Genomic DNA, 7,622 nt, shown 5'->3' with positions numbered 1-7,622 from the left:
CCAAAAATTTTTGTTTAAAATTACTAAAAGTACTAAAATAATATCACAAAGTAAAACCTATACGTCAATGTTTCATAGCAGTAACTAATAGTTATGTAGAAATGTATCAAAACTGTATCAATCACATTTATGAAAAACAAAAAACATCTCCCAGGACAGCTGAAACTGTGGTGTATGCGATGCCATCAACCCGAGCTCTTCCCTTTACTTGCGGAAGTACCTGAAACCAAAACTGAAACTGTAAGCACGAAGCTTAGTGAGCTCCCCCAAACTACCACATACCATACAATACATATAAACACATACTGGGCCTTGCCCACTGCATCGGACCAAAGTCCGGAACTAGCCAGGGCCTTGCCCTCTGCATCGGACCGAAGTACGGAACTACTGAGGCCTTGCCTCCTGCATCGGACCGAAGTCCGGAACTAATTGCATCGGACAGAAGTCCGGAACTACTGATCATAGCATAGCACAAACATATCAACTAACATGAACACATAAATAGCATACTGCATCGGGTTGTAACCCGGAACATATAAAACATAATCCTGCCAGAGCCACGAAGGCTTCAAACATAATAAAATCTGCATCGGACCGAAGTCCAGAAACTACTACTAGCTATACGGGCCGGCATTGTGGCCTTAGACCCGTTCCTATTGGAAGGAAACTCACCTCGTGATCTGGCTGCTGAGTGTATGGCTCTGGAAGCTATCTGTTGCTGCTTCGGTATCTCCCCGGCTACAATTCCACAAATACACTCAATCAAAATACTAATAACTTCATTGGGGTAAAATGACTCTTTTACCCCTAGCTAAAGTCAACTCTCCTAGTCAAGGTCAACTCTTCTGGTCAAAGTCAACTTACAGTTGACCTGACTTGCCGAGTTGGGTCGCCAACTCGCCGAGTCCCTACTCTCATTTATTAACCCTGCTTGCTGCTACTCGTCGAGTATGGCTTGAACTCGACGAGTTCCCATTTGATTCTAAAACTCAGACTATCTGCATTCAACTCGCCGAGTTGTATGAACAACTCGACGAGTTGTTCTTGAATTTATGAAGATTGCCTTAGACTCATCGAGTTGTATGAACAACTCATCGAGTCCTTCCATTACTGAGTCTAACCTCCGACTCACTGAGTCCATTCCACTACTCACTGGTCTCCACTCGGAATCACTCAAAGGGGAAGGATCGGGGACTCGCCGAGTCCGAAGAACAACTCGCCGAGTCACATGCATGCAATTACTAAAAACTCGATTCTGTTCAAAACCACTACATACAATACATAGATCTGAGTTCCTAAGGCTGGTTTACCACGTAAAGTTCCCAACTTTACGTGTACAAATGCATGCAAAAGGATTTAAAGGCTAAAAAGGCACTTGGAAGAGTAGATCTAGGGCTATCATGCAAAATGGCTTCATAAAGTTGATAGATCTACGTTTTTGGAACTGAAACATGGCTAGATCCGAAAGCTAATCCATCCAATATGATTTATCTACTAAGAACAAGCTAAAGAATTGGCTAAATATGCTTATAAAGGAGAATCAATCATCAAAACTGGAAGAAACCGATTATTACCTCAAGATACTCTGAAATAGGTGCAAAAACTTGGATCTTCTTCTTCTCCTTTGGATCTAGCCTCCTTCTTCTCTTCAAAACTTCAAGATTTAGACAAGAAAAGCTCAAATACTCAATGGAATGGTTAGGGTTTGCCAAATAATGCTTTGAGGGTGAAGGAGACGAGTTTGGGGGCTCATAAGATGGTATAAATAGGTGGCAAACCCGGGGATTTAGGGTTTCTACCTGGCAGGCCGACTCATCGAGTCCCGAATATGGACTCGCCGAGTTGCCGATCTAAACGCTGCCCAAGATCACGACTCTACTCGACGAGTCGGGCCATAGACTCGTCGAGTCTCTCTACAAACTTCTAAAATAAATAATATAAAAGCAACATACTAGAGACTGGTCGTTACATTATGTATCTTTAACAGATGTGTATTACATTCCCACACTTGCTTTGAATCTTGCATCAGTTAGTAAGTTGTGTAAATCTAGTTGTTGTGACTTATTTTCTGATTCATTCTGCTGTGTACAGGACATTCAGTCTAAGAGGGTGATTGGGATAGTTCGTAGACTTAGGGAGCTCTATGTTTTAGAGCTGCTACATGTTGCTGATATTGCTGCATCTAGTGTCGATTTGTCATCTTTTCATTGAAACCCTTCGTCGTCTGTTTTTATCTTTGGCTTCTCGTTTGGGACATGTGTCAGCGTCTCGTTTACAGTTTTTGGTTTCCACTGGTGTGTTAGGCTCTTTGAAATTTCATGATATTTCTAATTGTTGTGGTTGTAAACTGGGATAATTTTTTGCTTTACCGTTTAATAAAAGTGTCACTTCTTCTGTTGCTCCATTTGATATCGTGCATTATGATGTGTGGGGTCCCTCTCCGATCACCTCTAAATCAAGAGCTAAATATTATGTTTCATTCATTGATGATTACACTCGTTATATATGGGTTAATTTTATGAAGCACATGTATGAGTGTTTCACCATATATAGTGAATTCAGAGCTCTTGTCAAGACTCAACACTATGCTGACATAAAATGTTTTTGGTGTGATTGGGAGCAGAATTTACCTCCAATGATTTAAAAAAATTATTGGCATCTAATAGCATTGAATGTAACGCTCGTGTTTCGAGGCTAAGCATTGATGCGATGATGTAATAGTATAGGTCAACCATTGTAACCCATTTTAAAGTAATAAAGATGAATTACTTGAATATTATGTGAATTATGTGCTTCTGTGTGCTTATTACTTGTTTATAATAATATAATAAATAAAGGATAAAAATAAGCGTCAAAAATAAAATGTTAGATAAACCCGATATCTATGAAGAAAGTTGTAGTGGTCGTGACAAGGATTCCGGACATATAAGGAGCACCGAAATCCGAGTTATAACGAAGAAGTTATGGCCTATCAAAGTTTCACGACAGAACCGGCACGACACTGTGTGACGTAAATAGTGAATTTACGATCAAGGACTTTTTAGCCATGGTGATCTACACGAAAGCCATAGTGTTCGTTAAACCGATAGCGTGCATAAAAAGAACGCCCAAATCTGACTTTGTATGAGGAAATTATGATTTTTCTAAGTTTTTGATCGGCAGTGCACAGCCCGAAATTCGAATATTATATCGAGCGGTTTTTAGCTGACACAACCTAAACGAGAATCGAAGATCTCGTCAATAGGAGCTCAATGGTAAAAAGACAAAACGAAAACGGAGTCCGTATGTAGAAGTTATGAGTTTTACACGGTCATTAAACAATGTAGTCTTCTCATACTATTAAATTTAAAATTGGTCGAGAATTAGCCGATGGTGTCTAAACGAAAGTTGTAGAATACGGTCACGCCTACGCGTAGATATAAAGAATGTTGAAAATGAAGCTCGTATGCGAAAGTTATGAATTTTAGAAGTCGGAGGTGTAAATTGCGAAGACTAGATGCGAGGCTACGCCCCGCGTAGACCTTCGGACACCTCATGTACGAGTACGCCCCGCGTTGAACGAAGTACGCCCAACGTTTCACTTCTCCTGCGGTCCGAAATTAGCCATGATGCACCACCGAGACTCCGACGCGTGTTGTACGATGTGAGCACTACGCCCATCGTAGGTCTGAGGTACGCCCCGCGTACCGAGGCCTCGCAGGCTATATAAAGGTAGTGAAGCCAGCCGGATTTCTCACTCATTTCTCGCTAGTTTCTCTCTCTAAGATCCCTAACCCCCCCCCCCCCCCCCCCCCCTAAATCCTAGGAAAACCCCTTAGCCCCCGAAGGAGAGCCCGGAGGCTTCAGGAAAAAGAGTTTTTCGGTTTGAAACTCTACCCGTGATGAAACCACAAATGTCTTAGTCTAGGCTATGGTTTTGTTAGCTTTTTTTATTATTGACAATTTTTTAACTGTTAAATAAAAATTATTAATATTTTTGGCTAAATTAGTCATTTCCTCTTATAATAATCGTATTTACAAAATACCTTTTATTAAATTAAATATAACTATCATAGAATTAAATACAACAAAATGATATAATTGTTATGTTATTTAATAAAATTAATGATAATTAATGTTTTTTTTTAATTTATATGTTAATATATGTTAACATGTAAAAAATAATTTTAGGAGCGGAAGAAATATTAAAAGAAAAACAACTACAAATTGTGATAACGAAGAATACTTGACCCAATTCTTTTTGATGTGGATAGAAACTTAGTGGACAGAAACTTAATCGTTAATATACACGTCGGGTCCGGATCCTTAATTGCAAAGGAACAGCCAACTAGGAAACTCAATCCAAATCCACAGATCCACAACTGTCGGTAGCCACTTTTCGAAAATAAGCACGAGTAACGATGGGATTTAAGAGGAAATGGTTGACTTCTTGAAAGAGAGAAAGTCAAAACAAGTTGTATTAGGAGACATCATTTCCAATTAAACATCACTAGTATCATTACTACTCAAAAATTGCCCATAACTAGAGAAAAAAATTCAAATACATCACCAAAGTTATCTTTTAAAAACCTAGATATTTTTTGGCTTGGGATATTTCCAATTTTTGTTCTAAAATTAAAATCCACTGGTTGATCTTGTTGTATGTAAACAAAATTTAGAAGAAGCCTATATATAGATTAGAACCATAGCATGAAAAGAATTTGTACATTTATTGTCAAAATATCTCTCATATCATGAATAAAGATTTCAATCATTGGTTACCAAAATTCTTGTAGCTTTTGAAGTTCCTCAATACATTTTTATATACAAGAGACTATTATGTAGTGCTAACGAATGTATTTGACTATTTTTATAAGGTTAGAATCGACTTTTAGTGCCTCAAATGCTAAAGTTTTACATTCATCATCATGCTTTTTGATGATACTACTCATATGTAGAGAAAATATTTATGATGTCTATGTCATACATCTTACTAATATTTTTTCCCTCTTGCAAACATCCATTTTTTTATTAGAACTTGAATCATAGGTGGATTTTGGTTTTCAATTACTGGATTTATCAATTATTGAATGTAAGGGCTGTTTGATAACCTAATGAAATCATTTAGAGGTTATATCTAAATCATTCAATGCAATCCATACAATTTCTAGATAATTTCTAAGCAAATCAAAAGCCTCTAAAAAAAAACTACATGCTATGAACTACTAAAAGGTTGGAACCATTACGATAGTAACCATTTAAATTGTTCATAATTTGATATCCTTTATAGGTTTTAAGCAAATTATAACAATGTATTTTAACCAATTGTTCTTTTGAATTCAAAACCGACTCAAATTGTAGAATTGCAAACATAAGGCACTAAATGAAAAGAATATCAAAATTGAAGGACCTAGAAGTGGAAATTCCTTTATAGAGAAAGTCATATCCTTCACATTTTTGCTGTTTTACATGATCGCCACACTTTATCTGGCACATGCATTTATGACCAAGTTTCGTTGTCCACTTCTTGAGCCTCACAAATTTATTTAAAAAGTCAAACTTCATTTCTCTTTGACCAAATATTATGCTTTACTTTTTCATTAATTTGACTTTTAAATAAATATATATTATTCCTTTTTCTCACTCAACCCCCACCCATATATAAAACCATAAACCTATAATGGGAGATCATAACAAATATTCACAAACCAGAAACCTCTAATTTCATTCATTCAAGGTTCAAAAAAGACATTCAGTTATCAATCTTTCTTCTCAAAGCTATTGTGGGTTGTTCTTGAAATTTATCCATTCTATAATGGAAGATCATAAGAATGTCGAAGTCCCTCCATTTTTCGTATGTCCCATCTCTTTAGAACTCATGAAAGACCCTGTAACACTCTCTACAGGGATCACCTATGATCGAGAAAGCATTGAGAAATGGTTATACGCTAAGAAAAACAACACTTGTCCTGTGACAAAACAGGTTCTTTCAGATCTAGATCTTACACCAAATCACACCCTTCGTAGATTGATCCAATCTTGGTGCACCCTTAATCCGTTGTCTGGTGTTGAACGAGTCTCCACGCCTAGGATTCCGATTTCCAAATCTGAAATTCTTAAACTCCTCAAAGATTTGAAGTATCCCAATCTGCAAATGAAGTCGTTGAAGAGATTGAAAGTGATTGTTTTGGAGAACGAAACAAATAAGAGGTCAATGGAGGCAGCTGGAGCTGTTGATTACCTCGCTCATATCTTAAGCGACCAGAAGAATGTGACGTCATCTTCACCGGCCGCAGAAGACTCCGACGTGGAAGGTTTCGAGCTGGTGACGCCGGCTGACGAAGCTCTAGGTATCCTTTACCACATGCATCTGTCTCAAACTGAGCTTCAGGGTTTGTTTGCAAAGACTGGTGATTTCGTTGAGACGTTAACGAGCGTGATGCAACGCGCCGCCAACTATGAGTCACGTACATACGCCGTCATGTTGTTGAAATCGATGTTTGAGGCCACCAGCCAGAATATGCAAGTGACGTCGTCGTTGAAGCCTGAGTTCTTCATGGAGTTGGTCAAGATTTTGAACGATCAGATTTCCCAAAAAGCCACAATAGCGACATTGAAGTTACTCATTAACGTTTGTCTGTGGGGGCGGAATAAGATAAGAGCGGCGGAGGCAGCGGCGGTTCCGGCATTAATCGACCTCCTACTAGATTCCTCCGACAAGAGGCTTTCAGAGATGGTATTATTAGCGTTAGACCTGCTATGTCAGTGTGCTGAAGGGAGATCGGAGCTGTTGAAACATGGTGCAGGTTTGGCCGTTGTTTCTAAAAAGATATTCAGGATTTCACAGTTGGCCAGCGATAGGGCGGTGAGGATATTGCATTCAGTGGCGAAGTTTTCCGGCAACGTAAGTGTGGTGACGGAGATGTTGCATCTAGGAGTGGCGGGGAAGCTTTGTTTGGTGCTGCAAGTAGATTGTGGTAGCAAGATGAAGGAGAAAGCTATGGAGATCTTGAAGATGCATGCTAGGGTTTGGAACAATTCTTCTTGTATACCCAGTAATCTACTTATATCATATCCATCATAAAACAAAATTTGAGATTTTAGGTTAGATAATTTGACGACATTTTAAACATTTGATTTAACTGATTGTATACATATATACTTTGAGATTTTAGTCATTTGAAAAGAGCAACGTGACTAAAAACTCACAATGTAATACTTTAGAGAGGTTCAATTTATTCAAGATTTGTGGATCCATAGGAAACAAAAGTAAAGAGTTCATTCGGTTGTAATTTTCATCTGTATTTTCTTAATTATTTCCAAACCATTAAATAAAGTTATATATAAATCTTACGAGTTTAATTCGTTCTTTCATTCATATTCATATCGTAAAACGAGCCATCTCATTTGCAAAGAAATGATAGTTGCTGTGATCTCCAGGATTTCGTTTCTGAAGGCCTGGATTTAATGCCAAAAACATAAAATCCTTATAATTATTTGAAGACTTCCGATGTAGGAACTTAATTTGGTTTGTTAGGCATGTCTATTTTAATCGGATTTATGAGTGTAGGGGTATTTTGAAAAAAACCTTCTTATTTTAAGCATTTGATTTTGATTAGGAAGTTATGTGTTTGCTTAACAAG

The 7,622-nt window shown here is 37.8% G+C and overlaps 1 pseudogene; it reads left to right on the top strand.

Moving 5' to 3' along the window:
• Positions 1-5,659: 5,659 nt before the first annotated feature.
• LOC145001996 (E3 ubiquitin-protein ligase PUB23 pseudogene) lies at positions 5,660-7,341 on the top strand (annotated as a pseudogene).
• Positions 7,342-7,622: the final 281 nt, after the last annotated feature.

The sequence above is a fragment of the Lactuca saligna genome, chromosome 6, assembly GCF_052625555.1.
Source record: "Lactuca saligna cultivar CGN05327 chromosome 6, ASM5262555v1, whole genome shotgun sequence".
NCBI classification, from domain to species: Eukaryota; Viridiplantae; Streptophyta; class Magnoliopsida; order Asterales; family Asteraceae; genus Lactuca; species Lactuca saligna.
This window is presented reverse-complemented; position numbering and strand designations above follow the sequence as displayed.